We start from the raw sequence: 21,745 nt of genomic DNA, 5'->3' as shown, positions 1-21,745 counted from the left end.
CATATCTTCTGAAGATGGCATGTCAATGTGAAAATTCGAAGTTGACTACGGTGAAATCTGTCTGTAGTGACCACCCAAGTGAAAAAGTCTTTTTATGAACACAAATAGATTCCTATGATTATTGTAAAACTAAAACAAACTAAATGACTACCTCAGTATTTTGATGGATACAACTATGTCTAGTCATGTGTGTGTGTGTGTGTGTGTGTATTTGAGTTTTGTCAGACGTGTATCAATCAGATATGATTATTTACGTCTGGGACCGACATTTAACGTCACCATCCGAAAGGCGTGACCAGGGCTCGAATCTCGAACCTCTGCATCAATTTGTAACTTCCCCACAGCTTGGATTACAGGCGCACGCCACAACGCCCAGTTATATTTCATACAACAGTTTATATTCTAGTAAAAAATGACTGTGTTCTATTGACTAGAAAATAGTCATATATGACTAAATTAGCAGTCGCACCCAGCTGACTGTTTGATCTGGGACCCATTTCACAAAACTTGTTATAATAATTATAATAGTAACTTTACAATAACAGTTAAAAGCTACTAAAACAATTAAATCTGATTGTTGTAGAAATTGTACATCTATTATTATAAAAATTCTTCATATAAGACCATGATTGTTTTAAGAATGTATTCTAGGATTTTAGTAGTTTATAACAGAAGCTCATAATGTGCCATTGACGACAAGATTATTTGGTCAAGAAAATAAATTCTTAATTTCAAAACTGATTTCATATCTTCTGAAGACAGCATGTAAATGTGAAAATTCAAATACACACAATCTGCCTCCATGGGAATCTGTTTTAGTGGTCACTACATGTATAGGCAGGTGGCTGCTATAGACAGGTTCTTATACACACAATCTGCCTCCATGGGAATCTGTTTTAGTGGTCACTACATGTATAGGCAGGTGGCTGCTATAGACAGGTTCTTATACACACAATCTGCCTCCATGGGAATCAGTTTTAGTGGTCACTACATGTATAGGCAGGTGGCTGCTATAGACAGGTTCTTATACACACAATCTGCCTCCATTGGAATCAGTGTTTATAGTGGTCACTATAGGCAGGTGGCTGCTATAGACAGATTCTTACACACAAACTGCCTCCATGGGAATCTGTTTTAGTGGTCACTATAGGCAGGTGGCTGCTATAGACAGGTTCTTATACACACAATCTGCCTCCATGGAAATCAGTTTTAATGACCACTATAGACATGTGGCTGCTATGAACAGGTTCTTATACACAATCTGCTTCCATGGGAATCAGTTTTAGTGGTCACTATAGACAGGTGGCTGCTATAGAGAGGCTCTTACACACACAATTTGCCTCCATGAGAAGCATAGAATACCCTTCTAAAAATTGTACAGGTTGAAAAGCCTGTGATAACCAAATATTTTCCTGGAAGATAAATGAGTGAAATTTTCTAGCAGGGATGATTAGCTTCCCTTTAAAAAACACTTACTCGATCTGCTCTATTCATGAAACGTTTACATAAGCAACTATGTAAACTCACACAATATACAGTGTACATCACCATTTACATAGCACTACACCATATGTGCAGGCACACAGCACACCAGATTTTTTATCCCATGACCATGGAATATATACACTGTGAAATAGGATATGTTAATCACGAATGTACTTCCTATCGCAAGTGGTGACAATATCTCAGGAGAGTTTCGTGAAAGGACTTGTCGATGTTTTGATTATCCAAAGAATCCAGTTTTTATCTGACAGTTACCATGGTTAAAGTGCCCATCAGCCAATCAGAATCAAGAAAAGTTGTCAGATTCGACAACTGGTCAGACAAAATTATTGATGAAATGCTCCCGTGTCTGATATATCAACGGTCACCACTGGTGATCCATTGTGAGTTGCATTAACATCTGAATTGCTTTAATATCTTTTTTTGGTGGGGGGATTTAGACAATCAACAACAAAAATTTCCTTGCAGTGATGGAACCATCTAATTAACTAAATGGTTTCTGTGGAATATGCAGAATATTTGTCAGAATTACAAGATGACCTAGAAACACCCAAGGCGGCGGCAATGCATCATACATCCCATTACCATTAAAGGTCAAGTCCACCTAACAAAAATGTTGATTTGAATCAATAGAGAAAAATCAGACAAGCACTATGCTGAAAATTTCATCAAAATCGGATGTAAAATAAGTTATGACATTTTAAAGCTTCGCTTATTTTTAACAAAATAGTTATATGAACGAGCCAGTTACATCCAAATGAGAGAGTCTATGATGTCACTCACTCACTATTTCTTTTGTTTTTTATTGTTTGAATTATACAATATTTCAATTTGTACGAATTTGACGATTAGGACCTCCTTGCCTGAAGCACAAAATGTTAAAATAATGGAATTCCATGTGTTCAGGGAGGAATGAAACTTCATTTCACATGACAATGACGAGAAAATAAAAATATTTCATATAATAAAATACAAAAGAAATAGTGAGTGAGTGATGTCATCAGTTCCTCATTTGCGTACCGACCGAGATGTGCATATAACTGTTTTGTGAAATGAAGCGAAACTTTAAAATGCCATAACTTTCTTATTTTACATCCGATTTTGATGAAATTTTCAGTGTTATGCTTGTTGAATTTTTCTCTTGTTATTCAAAATAAGTTTTTGTTGAGGTGGACTTGTTCTTTAAACAGAGAAAAAAGTTATAGGTCATTTGTACATGCCTGATATACACGAAAAGCCAACAACTAACTACTATGTCCACAGCCTGACACAAGGGTGGGACACTAGCGAGGATGGGGGAGGGGGCAATCGCCTCCCCACTTCCAATGATTTTCAAGTGAAGGATGAAAAGTAGAAGCAAAAAATACAAAACAATAGTGTGGAAAGGAGTGGGCTGGGTTATGTAAGAATATATGATAACCACAGATAAAAATTTTTAGCCCAAAATAGATTAGGATTCCCCCTTATATAGTAATGAAAAAGACCTGGCACTGCCCCTACCTGCCATATTCACAACAGCATTGTAAATTTGCTGTATTTTTTTGGTTGTTAAGCAAGGTTACCATGGCAATTGCCATAACTAGTAAGAATTGTGGCAGAGAGGTCCATTTAAATAAGATACTAACAATGACAAAGTATCCATTCAAACCATAAAAGACAGATATCATCTAATTCTTCTATACTGCCATATTACTGCAATATAATTGTGCTATCATATGATCGCTGAATCCACGAAGTGGCACAACGTCCCAAAATCACGTGAAAAGTCAATTTTCAGTTTCTTTCAGTTTTAGTATTCTCTAGGCATGGTCTATTATTTTTCACCGAAATTTAGAACCCAATTCTCTCTAATTAATGAGATAATTAAAGTGAAAAAGCAACACAAGCCTTAAAATCCTTTGTAAAAAATCCACGAAGTGGCACACAGGTGCGTGCCGTTTCTACGCATAAAACGACACTTGTGTTTGAATCACTGCTACGTCAAGATTTGATGTTCATTCGATACATTTTTAACATGGAAGACAGAAGTAGATACCTGGCTCTTGGTATGTGCATTCTTGAATCTGTTAAACCTCACAATCCTATAGCAACTGGCAATTGAAAATGTAAAAATCTTTAATCGCGTTTATCTCGAAAGTGATTTCGCACATCAACGGTCGCGTGTGCCACTTCGTGGATTAGGCGACGATATGTATCTTATCTCTGTAGAGTCTGTTAGGATCATTCATTCCAATGACAATGTGCTAAATATTAACAAATACAATAAAAATGTCAAACAAATGATTGATATGGAAAGCTAATTTGGTGTCTATTATGACAGCATGCAGTGCCTCTGAGTGCCATTAACTTAATAAGTGTTACAAAAAACAATTACCTCTGGGTTTTAATTAAGACTACTAGTGAATTTCATGAAGAAGAAGATGTTTTACATGTATTTCAGTCATGGACAACTAGGGGTGTGGGGTTGTTCCCCCCCCCCCCCCTACAATTTCAAAATTCTCTTGAAATTGCAATGCATGATTTCAATTAAATTACTTTACAAATCATCATCTATTTCAGGTTTTAACATGCATTTTAGGAAAGAAACTCAATGCACAACAAATAAACTCTAATGATACAAATTTCTATCTATAGATATCTAAATTTCTATGCTATCTTTTTAAAATCTGTAACAATACTATAGTAATAGAAATATTAGAAGGCTCACTATATGGCATGATTTTTTTCATATTTTTATTATTAAACTTCATAATAATCATAAAATAAATTAAAAACCATGTAATTTATCTAGAGAATGATATTTGCCGTTTACAAGGCATAGCAACCACCATTCAGTCCAAAAAAATCAAGAAGACATGATTCGGATTACAAGGCAAGAGACAGTTCCACGAAACCCGGATGCTTCTCCTTAAAGCATTATTCTGCTTTAATAAAGCTTTATTCAACTTTCTTTTTAACTGCATACAATATTAGGTTGATGGATTCATTTCTTTAGAGCGGCAGCTCTTCTAACTAGTCTCCAGGCACAGACCCTGATTGAAACCTTTACCAACAAGTGGGTCTCCAAGCAAAGACTAGCACATATAACACTTGCTGTTAAAGGCATTGGAGGCTTCAAATTCAGACCCTTACCTTCTACTAGGCTCCAGCCATACACCCTGATTGAAACCTTGATAAACAAGTGGGTCTCCATGCAAAGACTAGCACATATGACACTTGCTGTTATAAAGGCATTAAAGGCTGCACATTCAGATGCTCAACTCGAGTGACAGGTTTGCAGAGCAGACTACAGTACTCTTCTACCGCTCTGAGGTTGGCTATTTGAATCTTACGGATTCCCTACAGTTCACCTTGGATGCTGCCAACTTCAATGCTTTAGAAGGTAAATATAATATGCTACAATCCATCACCAGACAAGGTAAAAGGGATATCCATGGTGAGGGAATAGGATGCCCTTCATAGGTGTGAAGATGATTTATTCAAGACTTTCCAAACAGGATTAATTAATGGATTTTATTCCAACTACATGCAAATGCCTAGACCATTGTATATCCAAAGAGAGGAATTCTATATGTAGTTCTACAAAAACACCTTGCAAACATCATAACCTGTCTTTTGAGGTGATACACTTTTAGAAATGTTTCAACCAACCTATAAAGCTCGTTCACATGAGTTTTTTTTTATAATATCATATGCGAAATTTACAAAAAAAATTAAACAACGGTAGGTCAATTCATACTTTAACAAACTATCAAGTTGGTCAAAAATTTGAGTGTAAAATTTGAAGAAAAAATGCTTTGAAATGGTAAATAAAACATTTAAAGATAGCAAAAAGGTAAATTTGATATTAAAATTAATAAGTTTTAATACATGTAAATATAGACATTAATACTTTACACCATTCGCTCACACATACTTTGTTTGGGTGCATGCTCATCTGTTATAAATCTAAAAAAAGGTAAAATTATTGGATTGATAATGGCTCACATTCACATGATTAAATGGATTTGTATATTTATTGTGCATCACAAATTCAATTATACTATTTAAAAGTGATGGTGAGGGAGGGGGGGGGGGGCAGCAGACAGGGCAGAGGATCATGTTTGTTTGTTTCAGTGAAATCTAAAAATGGAATTTACTGTGGTTTAGATGATATTTCAGAAGCCAGACCAGATATTCTGCAGAGCAAATGACAACGTTGTAACCTTTGTGTATGGTTGATTTTGCCAAGAAGATTTAAAATATCTCCTTGATTTCGCGGTAAATATTCTGCTGCAAAGGAATGAGTGTTGATTACAAGAAGGATACTTACTGGGAGTATTAACTCAGGGAGTATTCATCTACAGTTCGGTACCCTGACATCACAGGTGTGAAAATGATGAGCCGCTGTTGAGGGACTTGACCACTAAACTGAAATGTACACTGACCATAATGACCACATACAAAGAAAAGCTACCGGGGGATTTTACAATATTTACTCCACCTCTTGTCCAGAATATCCACACTAAAAGGCTATGTATTCAACCACATAAGCCTTTTAGAATTTCAACATTTAACACCATAAGCACACGCCAAACTCACCAACGAAAACCAAAGAACCAATATTATAGATCAAAATAAGAATACATCATTCTAAATATCAATATGGAGCACATATATGGAGGATATTACTATTAGGACTTTGTATAACAGAGGGTCATGGGTTTGAATCCCAGCCACAGTGTAATTTCCTTCAGCAAGAAACTGATCCACATTTTGCTGTGCTCAACCCAGGTGAGGTCAATGTAGGATAACTGCTTGCATGCACAGCCCTGGAAACTGCAGCTCAAGTTAAAGCCAGGGCAATAATAGTGCGCCTCAGAATAAATAATTTCTAGATAGAAAGTGCTATATATCATAAATGCCTATCATCATTTTCAATATTATTCAGAGGCGATATCTGGAGTCATCATCCATCATACGAACAACTTGGCTTTAAGTTTAAGATCAAATTACAAAGAAATATATTAATGGACAATATTATGGAAAAATACAATATTAATAAAGATGATGATTTGCCCTACAAAATATATTATGTCTGTCATCAGCATTGTTAACACACAAAACTGTTTTATTGTTATGTTAAAATATATTGAGTCTCCTGCAATATAATATGGAATCAGGCTTGCAGAGAATCAGACCAGAAGATTGGATTTTAAATCTTCATAAGACATTGCCTCTGGGTGCACTATCTGAGGGTAGCTATCTCAGGTATACATCAAGATGAAAACATGAAAGACTGACATTTGACAGATAGCCTAAAGAGTATTCCTTTTGTGGTCTCCCTGCCTGTCACCCTTGAGTATACTCCCCGATATACAGTTGAGACCTAGCAGGCTACAATGGTGTATACTATAAATTGGGGATGGGGGGATAATAGACCCCCTTTAAGTAGAAACCAGTTCAGATGGCAATGAGGACGCTAGCGAAGCAATCTTGTAAAACTGGTTTCCTAAACTGGTTTTAGAGAAACCAGTTCAAGGCAGTAGACATGGTAGGTGAGAACGAAAAGGGTTAACCCTTTGCGTGCTGATGTTGCAATCTTGCTCATTCATAAAATTAAAATTCAACAATCACAATTAGTTTTCTCCCTTACCTTCAAATTAGAGAAGCAAATAAAAGGCAGTAGTTCTTGGATACTATCTTTACAAAAATTGTAAATGGTGCAATATTTAGGGAAATCTTGAATTAAAGAAAATAACAGGGAAACAATTGTCATTATTATCCTCCAAAAATTAATTCAGCATGCAAAGAACTAATAGACTCCCTAAAAGACTGACCAAGAAATGGGGGGGGGGATAAAGAAAGATGAAAGGGTTGAATATATCTAAAAAGGTCAAGATTTTAGAAATTTTACTTATGTGCCCTGTTGTGTGTATAAATGTAAATTGTACTCGAGTAACATTGAACATCTCATTCTTATTTTTTGTACAAATTTCAATTTTGAATTTTTATGTATTTACCATTACCATACTAATTCTTGTTTATTTGTATTCATTTCAATATAAAAAGAATATGTTCAAATAAAGAACCCCCCCCCCCCCCTCTCCCTGTAATTCTAAATCCACTTTGCTCACATCTAAGGTATTGTCAGAACTAGATCTTAATTCATTTCCACAGAAGAAAATGGTCATACATGTACTTGCTTACAGTTCTCGAGCAAAAGCTTAATTTTAAGAAATTGGACAGTATCAAAATAAAAAACATCCAGACAATATGATGTCTGTCATATTTTTTTAAATCTAATCAACATTCATCACATTCTGTTGATAAGTAGAAAATTTTCTACATTTTCTGTGAAATAATATCAAAATATAGAAAAGGCATTAACTTGTATAGCCTGTCTCTACTCACATTCAACATATTATAAAGGAGATCATTTTGAAAACAACTGTTAGTAATGAACATGTCTAGGTGCTCTTAAAGTGCACGTGTACATGTTTCCCCCATTTGTCTTGCTCGCAGTAATTAGTTAACAGGATGAATTAATGACATGGAGCATGACGAAAACTCTCTATGACTGCTTCTACACTGACAGTGCCAAACTGCACACCGTTGCTGCAGAAATTACATACATTCTGCATTACTTTATTGATACAATCAAATCATCTAGATTATCCATGAACGCATATTAATTAATCAATTAATTAATGGTGCATTCATCTGTTTCAGAAAAAGGGTACTAGGGGAATGAAGCCGACAGTGTGTATGTTAACGGTATGGATATTTTAGGTAAGCTAACTTTACAACAAAGAAAAATGAGAATGAATAGGCTGCGTACCATTTATAACAAAAGAGTGTTGGAAAGATAAGAAAATTGTTATTTCTTTAGCATGTCTGTATATTTCAAGACATTCCTCGATTTTGAAAAGCCTTTTATCTGTTTCTTTCTGAATGCATGAAAGTACAGAACTTTGTAAGTTGCCTTCCAGTCATCTTCTGTAGTTTCCTGGCTTCAACACTAAACAAAGTTCAAATACACACCAAATATCATAAATGTCTTGAAATAAAGAATATTTCTACATACGTACGTGTAATAAAAATCCAAACCAGAGCACCTTGAAAAAGTAAATTGCATTAAAAAAAAATAATAAACGTCAACATGAACAGCAGTTTACAGTTTACCTACCACTTTGAGTAGTAGCATTTTGAATATTATTTGACTTGCTTAAATACCAATAAAACAACCTTACCATAGGCATAGTGTCTGATTGTTGCAGTCTCAAAAAGTACAAATGGGAATTCTCGCTAAAAGAAAATGGCATGCACGATGAGTCACTCCATCCCAATCATCTATTCCTAACAGAATGCACACATCCCTTCTAATATAGCAAGATAAATCAATCCAATGAAGTGAGATTCCTCCCGGAGAATGGTATACTGCACGGAGGAGGAGCGATAGGAGTGAACTTCATCCCATCGTCACGGCGACACGTGTGGCAGCATCCCTAACATGCATCATCATCATCGGCATCTCTTATCGGTCTGATACCGGAGGACGTTCAGCTTACAAGTTTCAACCTTCCACACACATGGCTGATTAGACAACCAATCGTGAGCTGGATTGAGATAGAAGCCACTATCACGATACAAGCTTGTACTGTTGTAGACAAAACAAAGACCCCATTCCACAATCACTTACAAAAAGGTAACTTAGCCAGTGTGGTTAACTACCATGGTAACAGGGCTCAGCAGCCAATCAAAATCAAGGTTTCCTATCATGACAAATGGGGTTACCAATACCATACAATAAGTCATTGTGAAATATGCCCCAGGTCTAAAGAAAGTGATTTGCTGATGAGATAATGGTGGTTTATGCTCGTTCGGTTTACATTATTGTTTACATGAGTGTGTTCACATCTAAGACAGATGATTCTATAGAAAGTTTAAAGCCATCTCTCAGGTGATTAACCCCCCCCCCCCCGGCAGGGGACCCAAGTGATGCTAGGGTCTATTATCTTTATAGTGCGATTTGGCTTGAAAGTCATACCTTGCATTGTGTTCATTCACCAGAGGCCGCCCACAGTGGCTAGACCATAGTGAATTGCCAGTTTACTATACAATTCTCACCAGTTCCATTCAAATATACATTGTCTGATATGTATTCAAGATTTCTGGATAAAATCACAATGTAAATGATTCAAGGTGGATACTCTGTTAAAATCTAGCAACTGCATGATAATAAAGAACCATTTATATTGCGCAGCTACATGTACTACAATAATATATATGGCCATGGGTTTTGAATTGGGCCAGTAAATAGGTAGAGTGGTGACATCTGCGCGACAATTTGAGGTATATTCCTTTAATTTTTCTGCTGATATACAGATGTGATGTTGTATTTGGTGTCAAAATAAGCTTATGATAAGAGCAATATACATATGTTTAATACCTGTTCATAAACCAAACCATTAAAGTTGGCGTAAGAAGATAGCAGTGGTGGGAAAACGTAAAAATAGAGATAGTACTGATTTTTAATTGTTTATGTAATAATCATAATGTGAATAGGGCATATCACAGAAAAGATAATTTCATTTCATTTTCATTTCGTTTATTTCCACAATAACAGCAAAGATAATTATTTTACAACAGAAATGTGAGTATAGAATAAATTAACAATTAGAAATATTGAAATAGTTCACAAAGGTCCAGTACACAGATATAATGTATAATTGAATTTTAGAAAGTTCAGTTTTAACTTAAATGCTAGCTGTATATTGTGGGGGAAACCTTGGAAAGCGGAGCTTGTAATTCAGGTTCCCCAAAATAATATTACAGTATCATTAATTAATGAAAATGGTATAAAAAGATACAAACTAGACGGGACGATACAAGACTACACTAAACGGGACAAGTACATCAGAACAACTCAAGCACAAACATGGGACAATGAACAGCCTCCTGCAGGAAAATCATAGTGTAACATTATAGTTATTTATCAGTGTAGTCTTAAGCTTATGTTTGAACGAAAATAAGCTTGGTGTCAGTTTTAAAGATTCATCTAGAGAATTCCAAAAATGGGGACCAGTATAAACAATAGTCTTCTGTTTGTAAAAAGTTCTGAGCTTCGGAAGATGGAAAGATGACGATAATCTGGTGGGGTAGCTGTGCAAAATCTCGTTTCTTAAAAACAGTAAACTTAAGGAAGTTGGCAGCTCTCCTTGGTTTAACTGAAACATAAAGCAGCCCAGGCGAAGAGAGTACAAATCCTGTATTTTTAAAACTTTATTGGAGAAGAACAATTGATCTGAGTGAGCTAATCTGTGTTTATGACAAATGATTCTCATTATTCTTTTCTGTGTAAGTAGTAGTCTATCCAACTGATTTCTAGAGGAACTGCCCCAAGCTAATATCCCATAATTTAAGTAAGAAAGAATAAGGGTATTATACAAATTTGATAAAACGTTTGGAGGCAAAAAAGTTTTTAGTTTGTTTATGACGCCAACATTTCTAGATAAAAGTTTTGATAAATACGTAATGTGCGGCTTCCATGAAAATTTGTTATCTATAAATATAGACCAAGAAATTTCGTTGAATCGACAATATCGATTAAAATATTATTAAGAAAGACGTTCCTGGGTAGAGCTGTGATTGAATTACTAAAAAGCATGCACTGGGTCTTTGCAACATTTAAAGAAAGTTTGTTACAACAGATCCATTCATGAATACATCTGAGTTCAGTATTTACTATGTTTACAAGAGTATCAGGATTTTTATGTGAAAAGAAAACACTGGTGTCATCTGCATATAATATGAAAGACAAGGCCTTTGATGAATCCTGAAAATCGTTGATATATAGAATGAATAATAATGGCCCCAAAAGCGAACCCTGGGGTACTCCGCAAATCATGTCATTATAATCGGAATTAGAATTGTTTATGGAGACAAACTGTTTTCTTCCAGTAAGATAACTTCTGTACCACTCCAAGGCCTTCCCCCTAATTCCATAATGTGATAGTTTAGACAATAAGATTTCATGGTCAATGGTGTCAAAGGCCTTGGAGAGGTCCAGAAAGATACCAAGAGTGTGAAGGTGGTCGTCAACAGCAGTCGCTATATGATTAATGAAATATAAGATTGCATGTGTTGTTGAATGCTTTTGCCTAAAGCCAAATTGTGATTCTGATAAAAGACCAAAACTCCTCACAAATTTTATTGTACGATTGTATATAATTTTTTCTAAGACTTTGGAAATAGAAGATAAGAGAGATATAGGTCTATAATTACTTATATCGGACGGATCTCCCTTTTTGTAGATAGGAACTACCTTCGCAATTTTCATTCGGTCGGGAACTATACCATTAACAAGAGATAAATTCATGACGTGTTCTAAAGGAATAACAATTTCGTTAATGATATCTTTTAACAAGTCATTACTTATTTCATCATAGCCTGGACTTTTTTTACTTTTAAGTTCTTTTACTATCTTTATGATTTCATTAGCATCGGTTGGAATAAAAAATAGTGAATGTGGGTTTTGGTTCTTTAGAAAGCATTCAAAGGTTTTATCTGTGTGTGGTATTTCGTTGGCAAGATTTGGACCAATGCCTGAGAAATAATTATTAAAGTTCATAGCTATATCAAAATTATCATTAATAACTGAATTGTTGATCTTCACATGTTTTATAGTATTGCGATCTTTTTTCTTATTTAAGACATCATTGATTACTTTCCATGTATCTTTTATATTATTTGAACTCGCTGCAAATTTAGAACAATAAAATTTCTTTTTTTCAGATCTCAAAAGAGTTGTCAAGGTGTTTTTATATTTGACGTATTTTTCACGAGCAGCATCTGACGGGTTTGCACGATACTTGTAGTAAAGGTTATTTTTTCTATTGATAGATCTTAAAAGTGATCTTAAAAGTGATTTACTAACCCATAATAATTATGAATCCTAGATAATGTGATAATCAATGTGATTTGGAAAGAATTGCTTTCATTAATGTACATAAAATACAAACTGGGAAATTCCCTATCCCACCTGAAGTGACAATAGGTGGTTTCAAACCGCCTCAATCATAAGAATCCCTGTTAAATTACGAGAACTTTTTAGGCTAAAAAATACCCATTAATTATTCCTGCATTCACATCGCTCCGAAACATACCCTTTGGGATAAATTCCTAACGTTAGGAGCATGCGCAGTATGGTCTGATAAGCAGGCAAGGCGCGAGATTCAAAACCACTAGCTCAGCAGCCACCCACGGAGCCCGCGCCCAACTACACGCTGGGATAAAAGTTCCCGTAAATTGCTTTCGCATTGCCAAAATACCTGCGACGTTCGAAAAATCCCTGCGAAAGTTCTTGTAAAGTTCTACTATTCAGTGGGTATTTTCTTTTCAGGGATATTACGCGTAATTTGCTTTCACATTGCCAATATTACCTGGTGCTTTCTGATCGGGTAAATTTCCAGATCAGAAAATACCTGGAACTGACAAACTTCGAGGCGGTCTGAAACCACCTAATTACAATATGCAAGACGAACACATTAAAATGCAAAGAATAATTTCCACCCTAATAAATTAACACTGTTTATACGTCAACATGATATGATTGCAACAATCATTCCTTACCCCCGTTCTTTATCAAAGTTTACAGAACAATTCCATCATTATATAGGTCCACCCTTCAATTTTATCTTCCATTTTAAAGGTTCAAAACATAAGGTAGCAAGCTCAAAACAGTCTTGAAAGAGTACTCGAGGCTACACGATGATTGAAGCAGCGAGAGCTCGCAAGTACAAACTTCCTCCCAGGCTACGGGATTGAGCCATTATCATAATCTTCATCTTCAACCATCTACAGACTGCATCATGAATGATTCATTAACAGGAATGATTCCGGGAGGAGGTATCATTAGCCCCATGGCAACAGCAAAGTAAAGCCACCTATCTCCCTATTGGCAGTCCTTGTTTAAAGAGCAAACATTGCCTACATGCTCTGTCATATTTGCAGAAATGAAAGACATTTACAGCAATCTTGATGTGTGCTCATACATGTATCCACGTTAGATGTAATGTAGATGGTCACTGTAAACCCTATAGAAATTCAACAATCCAACATATAACCGAAGCTTGAACTGTAAAAAGCAGTTGTTCACTTCAGATCATTTCATTTTATTGACTTCTGCAAATTTTTTCCACATATACAAATTAACCAAAAAAGATACATAAATAGAGTACAGAACAAAATATTTGACAATGAAAAGAAAGTACAAAGTTGTATTTTCTATAACATAACGATTTACATGTAAGAATGTTGCAGGGGTTGCCACTATAAGCATAGCTTGACTGTGTGGCAACCCAAGAAAATAATTACAAAGTAGACTCAATAATGCTATCTTAATGCAAAAGTGCAAGTTTTCAAACAAAACTGTTTAATCCAATCAATATGACAACTAATGTTTGAACATTCAATTACTAAAACTTTTCTAAATAGCTTGTTAAAAAAAGTTTAAACAATATCTGTTAGAGTGACAGGCTGACACAGCATTGCTTAACATTTTAAACAGTATTTTTACAGTGTGTAAATTATAAGCAGCAAGAGAGTACTAATGTGAGACTGGGGCAATTTAGTGTCAAATTATGTGGTTCAGAAGTAGTAGAGATGTCCAGTGTCATTTTACATATAACACACATTTATATTGTAAGCAATTAAACACACTTGCAAGAATGACATTAAAAAGTACAATGAGATAAATATTGCATAGATCTGATTGTTTGTCTCCTTTGGTTGTGGGTTGTAACTTAGTATACGTTCCTCCATCCATTCTGAAATCGGACAAGAGAGCTCCCCTTGTATGTCAAAGAAGAGCTTTTTGTAGTGCTCCCCTAATGCTCCCCTTAAAAGTTTCAGGAGAGCTGAGCTCTTTATTGCTCCCCTCATAATGATAAAACTGAGTTCCTGAACTGCGCCAAATAAGGGGCCAATACATTTTTTTGAAAATGTCCCACACTTTACCTCTGCATCCATTTATAAGCACTAAATATTGCCTGTGTCAGTTTCCTATATGAAAAATCTTGTCACAAAAATTGAAATTTTAATCTTGAAATTGAGGAAATCGTTCATCTTTTCAACTTATTTTGTAATAATTACACTCCTCGATGACACTGTATGATGACGGCTCTGACTTCGAGCCAGGGAGAACCAGATTTTCCAAACGTGGGTTTTCTCAAGAACAATCTGCTGGCAAGCGGAATAAATGAATGAAACTTGCATTGCGCTGTGCTTCTTGGCTTATTCAAGCTTTCAATTGGTATTTGATTTGTCAATTTTACTCCGGTTGGAGTCGTTACCCGGTTCTTATTTCTTGCTGCTGAAATCGCTCTATCACTCACGACAACTGCATTCAACCTAAAAGTACAAGTAACAATACTGATTTCTCAAGAATTATTCAATGGTGAAACATTGGTGCATACCCATGCCACTTCAAATTTGATTTTGTACTACTGAATGAATCCCTTTTATACCTTGTTAACGAAATGCTATGAATTATTCTTCATGATCTCCAAGCATTGTTCAAACATAAAGAATTTTTATTGATGTGACATGAACACACACCATGTTCTGTTAGTGCCACTGTTGCAAAGATGTCTGTTCAAATGAATATATAAATAAATAAATACCACCACCGAGCCATTACTTTACTACATGTATGAATGATTCATTCCATCAATATTGTAAGAGCAAATTTTGAACAATAGCACCAACACAACCTTGTGATTAAAATGACAATGATGATTTTAATTAAGTTCCTCTGTATTTCCAATTCAAAGGTACAAGGCTAGAAGGATAATGCATCAAGATTTTTCTTTCTTTTTTTTAAAGTTTTCGTGAGCTACTTTTCATAACCTGCTGCCTAACTCTTCAACATTGGATATTTAAAGCTTTAATCTTGCAAGAAAAGGGGATTTTATGGGGCTCATTTCTTTTTATTTTCCAGCGCTCTTTTCAGCATTTCGGGGAAAAGTTCCCCAATCCCATGTAATTTTTTCCCTGTAATGCATTCAAACTTGGCACTTTTCGGGACTACTATATGTATATGACAATCCCTTTTGTAATAGATGAAAATTATAATTAATCTTAAAGGTATTTTAATTTTTATTGTAATTTCTAAAAAACTTACACGAAGTTCATGCAAGTAGGAAATGTGGCATTATAAAAATCTAACTACTTTTCGGATGGAATGATAACAATATTCACACCTTAACTTTCAATTATCATGTGGGAGACATACAGAGCTAAATGTAAGTTTTTTCATGAATACTGATTTTATTTTTAATTTTTTTTAACAAAGCACCATTGAATAGAAATACATGTAACTCACCAACAGGACTTTCAATTCTCCAACTGCATGGTTACCAAGAATAGGAACAAGAGAGGGCAGTATATCAGTTTAAGCCTCACAAACAGGTTTACAATGAGAATAGATGATGATAGCCACGAGTAGCTGTTATGGTCATAAAAATGTTGTGTGAGGGAGGAGAAAAAGAACGGTGAGAGTTTGAAAGTCCCATGGGGTAGAAATCAAAATATAATCGAGGAACATTTAGCATTATTCTTTCTGTCCTCATGAAAAAAATAATAATTTGAGGTAAAACTTTACTCCAGAAAAAAAAAAGAAATCTTGCGATCTTATGTATTCAAGGATATGGAAGAGTAATCCTTGCATAACATCATAATAGTATGACCATGGCCATGGGTATAGAGAGTGAAAAGTTTAACAACTGTTAAAAATTCATTACTTTCAATATTGTTTGTCCAATATTGCTCAAAATTTCACAGGTCTATCTACTTGTCTGCTCCCCCCCCCCTAAAAGCAACTTTTTATTTGGGTTGGATTCCCCTTTAAAATCAATCTGCTACCAAGTGAATTCAATTATTTCAATAAGTCATTGCACGTGACGTATCAATCAATCCAAGTATGTTATATGTGTGACTGCATGTAAATCTGTATGATTAATTATTCTCTGATATTATCTTCCTTGAAAAACACCTGCCAGACAGCATTGAACGAGGTGAGAAAGTGAATGTGAGAATCGATCTTGATCCAAGGATGCAAACCCAGCATACTTTTCAAAACCACAATAGAGATTTACCCAGACTTGAAATTATACAAATAATGCATGCAGCCGAGTGCATTAGTGGAAATGCACAGCACGCGAGGTTTCTTTAGATATATACATGTAGGTGCCGCACTGTGCACGAGCCACTGGCGGCGAGTGCCCGGTGTGCACCATCTGAAGAAACCGAGCTTTCTCTGCAATTACTTTTACGCATGACAGAGCAATTGCATTATTTGTTTTATAAAATATCAACACAGAAACATATTCTTAAAAAGTCAAAGTACAGTTTTGTTGGACTTCTCCTGGGACTTCTACCGCACTGGTTTGCTTGAGCGTGCAATGTCAATATTCGTTGCGCGCCTTTAGCACTGCCATGCAATGCACCAAAAAAGTTGGATGTCATGCGACGCGTACTGGCCAATCGCGATGCTTGAAATAATACACCTATTTTATAAACAAATTTAATACACTGTCAGGAAATCTGCTCTTCATTACTGATTATGAAAAAAAAAACTCAAAACAATGTGCACATTTTGAAGCAAAACTCCAATGAAACCAACTTACATGTACAAATAAAGTTCTCTGTCAAATCCAATTTCATGTCTACTTTGTATAAAATTTTCCTGTACATTTGATTATAAATCATCAGTGATTTTATGAACCAGCACAAACCTCGCCTGGTCTCCAAATCAGGATTTTAAGATCATCACGATCAAAGTTTTGATGTTTTTCAAACACCCATGACTTTGCACTTTGATAGAAACAAGAGCACCAATATAAAGCATACATTCTATCATTTTACAGTATGAAAAATGCAATTCTTCTTTATTTTTTCAATATTTGATATGATGCGGCAGTACACATTTCAGAAATTGTTCATTTTTACTCAAAACAGGGGGTAGATCACTTTGTAAAATGTGTATCATGCGCAACGTTTTTACCGAGTTTTTAGCCAGTTTTCAACCTCTACATGTTCCCGCCATTTCGGATCGAGACTGCAATAGTACAGAAATAATAGGGCCGCTTAATAAAATCAAAGGAGGGGAATGTGCCAGTTATTCTGTTATTCTTTAGGAATTTTTATCTGAATGTAAATGTAATTCTATGAAATTGTAAATGTAATTCTATGAAATTACATGTAATGACAGATTGACTTTCAGAATATGCAAAAAAAAAATCAATTTTGAAAAATTTAACCCCAAATTAGGTTTACATGTCTGCCGTTTCATTGAATCACTGACAAAATATAAGAACTACTTATTATTTTAACATCAAAGCCTATCATTCACAATTTTGTCACTCAATATCAATTCTATATCTATACATGTAGCTCTGAATTTCTGAAACATCACTAGATTTCTTGCTCATTTTGCAGAGTTAGAACTTAGCCCACAACACCTGCCAGGCAACCATGTTCTGGGTGAGAATTCATCACTTTCCAAGCTCTGCATCCATGTTACTAAGGGATCCATGTAATTAATGATCATTCCCAATTTCATTCAATGGCATAAGTCAGTGTACATGTACAATGCATGGGGGGGGGGGTCAAAAACAAGATCTGTGGGAAGAGGCACAGGGGACATCTACCCCATCCCCTTTGCTCCCAAAATAGCATTGTGCCTCGCTTTTAATGAAAATGCCTCAACCGTTTTTTTTTTGCAATTTTTTTTTGGAAGGGGGGTGAGGATAATTCACTTTTTGAGCAGGAACTTCATGTTGTATACATGTACCTTGTTAAGTTTTTCTGGTAGGCTATTGTGTTTCCTTTTTATTAGGAGCTTTTTCATTTTTTTGCTATTAAATTGTGATATGCCCCATCAATTAATATGCATCCTTGATCTACCCTAGCAAGAATCAATCATTTATTTCAAATCAAATCTTGTGAATGTCATTTTTGGAGAGTGGGAATTAGTTACCCGCACCTTTTAAATTAGCCTGCTTTTATATCAGGAATATATGAATATAATTTCAGTACACATTAACTGAATATCTCCTTTAACAATCTCCGCTTCTACTGCATGTACATGTATTCAACGGAATAAAAAGGTATTTTAGTATTGTTACTATTGTTATTGTTACTATGCTCATATGGGGTTTAATGTTTGAAAGACACTTTACACAGAGATTTGTTTTCCGAAAAGTATGAATATACTGTGTAAATGATTTTCCTTCAATTTCCTTCAAATAGGGTAAGGAACACAAGAAGACTTTTTTTCAACAAGAGATAATTCTTCCTTTTTTCCCCAATCATAATTTTAAATTGTCAGACTATACTGAGCCAATCAAATTACAAAACCTCATCATTATGCATCATTTTGTGGAAGTTACACAGCTATCATTACAAACTATATAACATTTTATTAGCAGGGAGCTATGGAATATACATACAGGTATGTAGAGTAAAGAGGAGAGGGCCAGAGGGTGAAGAAAGAGGGGAAGGGAGAGGAAGAGAGAGAAGAGAGACTATTGGGGTGTTGCAAGAAACTTGTGATCAATTGCAAGTCAATTTATGGTCCCAAAATCAATTATGAGTCTTGAAATTAATTGCAATTTAGCGATTGATTGCTAATCTGTTCCTTGAAGAAAGAAGTTTAATTGGATTTGCTACAGCTAACGTTGATCCGTCAGTTGTAAAATTGCAACAGAATATTTGCAATTGACCGCAAATATTTTCTTGCAACACCCCCTATGACCATAGAGCTAATAGCTCTATGCTATGACAGAGGTTAGAGAGAGAGAGTGAAAGAAAGGAGGATTGAAAGTTGTAGTTTGGATTACGTATCACTGCATTATGGAGTGAAATCCGAGTTAGATGTGTAAATCTTTCTTTGCATTTCTGATTCACTGATTGATAATGATGAATTATTCAAATGAAACATGACCAACCACGAGATTGCAATGTAGAAGATATTGCAATGATCATTCTTTACACCTAGGATTATATATGGCTATAATAGATGACCATGTTCAAATTTGTAACACAGAACAAGCCGAGCAAGATATACCGGTAATCTGAATTAAGGACCCTGAATAAGGATATAACACTGGTGTGTTTCTGACTTGGATCAGTTGGTAGAGCATCCCTCTCACAACCTGGAGGTCAGGAGTTCAAACCCTGACCGCATCAGGCCAAAAGACATAAGAAGATGGGAGTTGCTGCTACCCTGTTTGGCGTTCAACATTTTTACCGTGTTTACACACTGACTCGGCTCGGGGGTTGAACACAAGAGCCGTGCTCAACACGGCAATTTTATGCTGTGTAAACGCGATCAGAGTGATCCGCGAGCCGTGTCGAACACGGCTTTATCGATCCTACAAAATCGAAGGTTTCAACCCGCGACCCGAGTCAGACTCGGCAATTTTTTTCGTGTGTAAACAGAAAGCCGTGTCAAACTCTCTTGACCTAGGTCACTGCGCGCGCTTTCACTTTTGGCATTGTTGTTCGCACGGACAAGATTCGATTCCGGCGGTGAATTTCCCGCCTTTAATTTGCGACGTCATAATTCTTCTTCCGTTCGAGATCCGCGAGCCGTGTTGAACTCGCCTTTTCATATGTACATGTACATATGAACGCGATCTCTGATCCCTTCTTCGCAGTCTTCAACCCGGCTCGCGGATTAAACACGCGAGCCGAGTCGATGTGGTATTAAGGGATCAAGCCTCATTGATCTGGAGCTGCAAAGTGGCTGCCAAGCCCATGATCATTTTGGCAACATGAATTTTCAGAATATGTATTTCTTTTCTCAGATTTCTATTCCAACAATAAAATATGAATTTTCTTTTTTTTATTTTCATTTTCATGAATTTGCAAAGTTAATTAAATACAAAAACTATGATTTCTAAGTTTCCTACAAGGAATTTGCATACACATGTACATGTAAATGTACACACAAGTATTAAACCAGATACATGTAATTGCTGTGTTCTTTCTCAATGGACGGAGACACTCCATCTACTTTTCCAAGATTTGAATTAGTAAATAATGACAAGAAGCAACAGAATACCCAAACTTTCAAAAGATACTTGGCATGACAGTCTTTCAGAAACAAACAGTGCAGTACTTAGACAAATAGTGGATTTAAATGAAAGGGTAAATGTGAAGCGAATTACTATGAGGGTGGTAAGAGGGAAAATATTGCACAGGGGGCCTGGGCGACGCTGCCCCTCAAATGCTCAAAAGAGCCAGGGCTGGAAACTCAAAATGTAGCCCTTAACAAATTTCCCCTTTATTGCAATGTTACAACTTAGCAATGTTATGTTTCAGATTTAGGCAGTACATTGTGAAAAATACCGCCCCACCCCTCAAAAAATAAAGAAATAACTTTGTCTACTTGTAATGGTGATGTCAATTTGGGGGGGGCAGTATGGGATGGGGGACTCCCAAAAAGTTATGTGTTGACAGAACTTGAAGAGATTACTATGGTCCTCTTAATAGCATGATGTCACGCAAGTGATGATGTGCTAGAATAGAAATCCTTACATGTATATGGAAAATGGAAAAATATTCACAGAATGCAGGAAGTATTAAATGAATTTCAAAGAAACACATTAGTTTCAAGCCAAAAACAATTAATTATGAACAAAAATGTGGAAATCATCCAAATTCAAACAAAATCCAATAAAACTGTGTTTTATTGGGGGGATCTGTCCAACAATCCTGTTTGCAGTGTTTTTTGCCCAAAAAAAACTTTTTCTTTCCCATCTTTTATGAAATCTTGACTCCACGACCGGATACCTTCAATAAATATTCACCAGGATCTACCTGATATATTTGATTCATGTGTTTTAATTTCAAGCTTGGTGATTTTCTTCAATGATGTGGTTGTTTGGAGACACCTTCCTGGCACATTAGGCGATATTCCTTGAAATGTTATGGAAATTAACCTTGACAACTTCCAGAGTGAGCTTTTGGGCCAAGTTCAGGGAAAAATCCAGGACAAACTGAACATGTACAGGAAGATACAGAAGACGACACATGGCGTGAATTTTGTGGCTCTCAATAATCATCATTTCATCTCAAACAAAAACATACACAATACTATTTGAAAATGGAAATTCATCATGTTAACAAACCCTTCATGTCAAACAGATCAAAATGTCCATACATGTGGTAATTACTTGGCATATCAAGGAACATT

At 35.6% G+C, this 21,745-nt stretch overlaps 1 protein-coding gene across 4 annotated transcripts in view; it reads right to left on the bottom strand.

Moving 5' to 3' along the window:
- The window catches only part of LOC121415226 (multiple C2 and transmembrane domain-containing protein 1-like), a 99,669-nt gene that overhangs the window by 57,415 nt on the left and 20,509 nt on the right, over positions 1-21,745 (bottom strand). The window lies entirely within an intron of this gene.

This window comes from Lytechinus variegatus, chromosome 5, assembly GCF_018143015.1.
Source record: "Lytechinus variegatus isolate NC3 chromosome 5, Lvar_3.0, whole genome shotgun sequence".
In the NCBI taxonomy this organism is placed as follows: domain Eukaryota; kingdom Metazoa; phylum Echinodermata; class Echinoidea; order Temnopleuroida; family Toxopneustidae; genus Lytechinus; species Lytechinus variegatus.
This window is presented reverse-complemented; position numbering and strand designations above follow the sequence as displayed.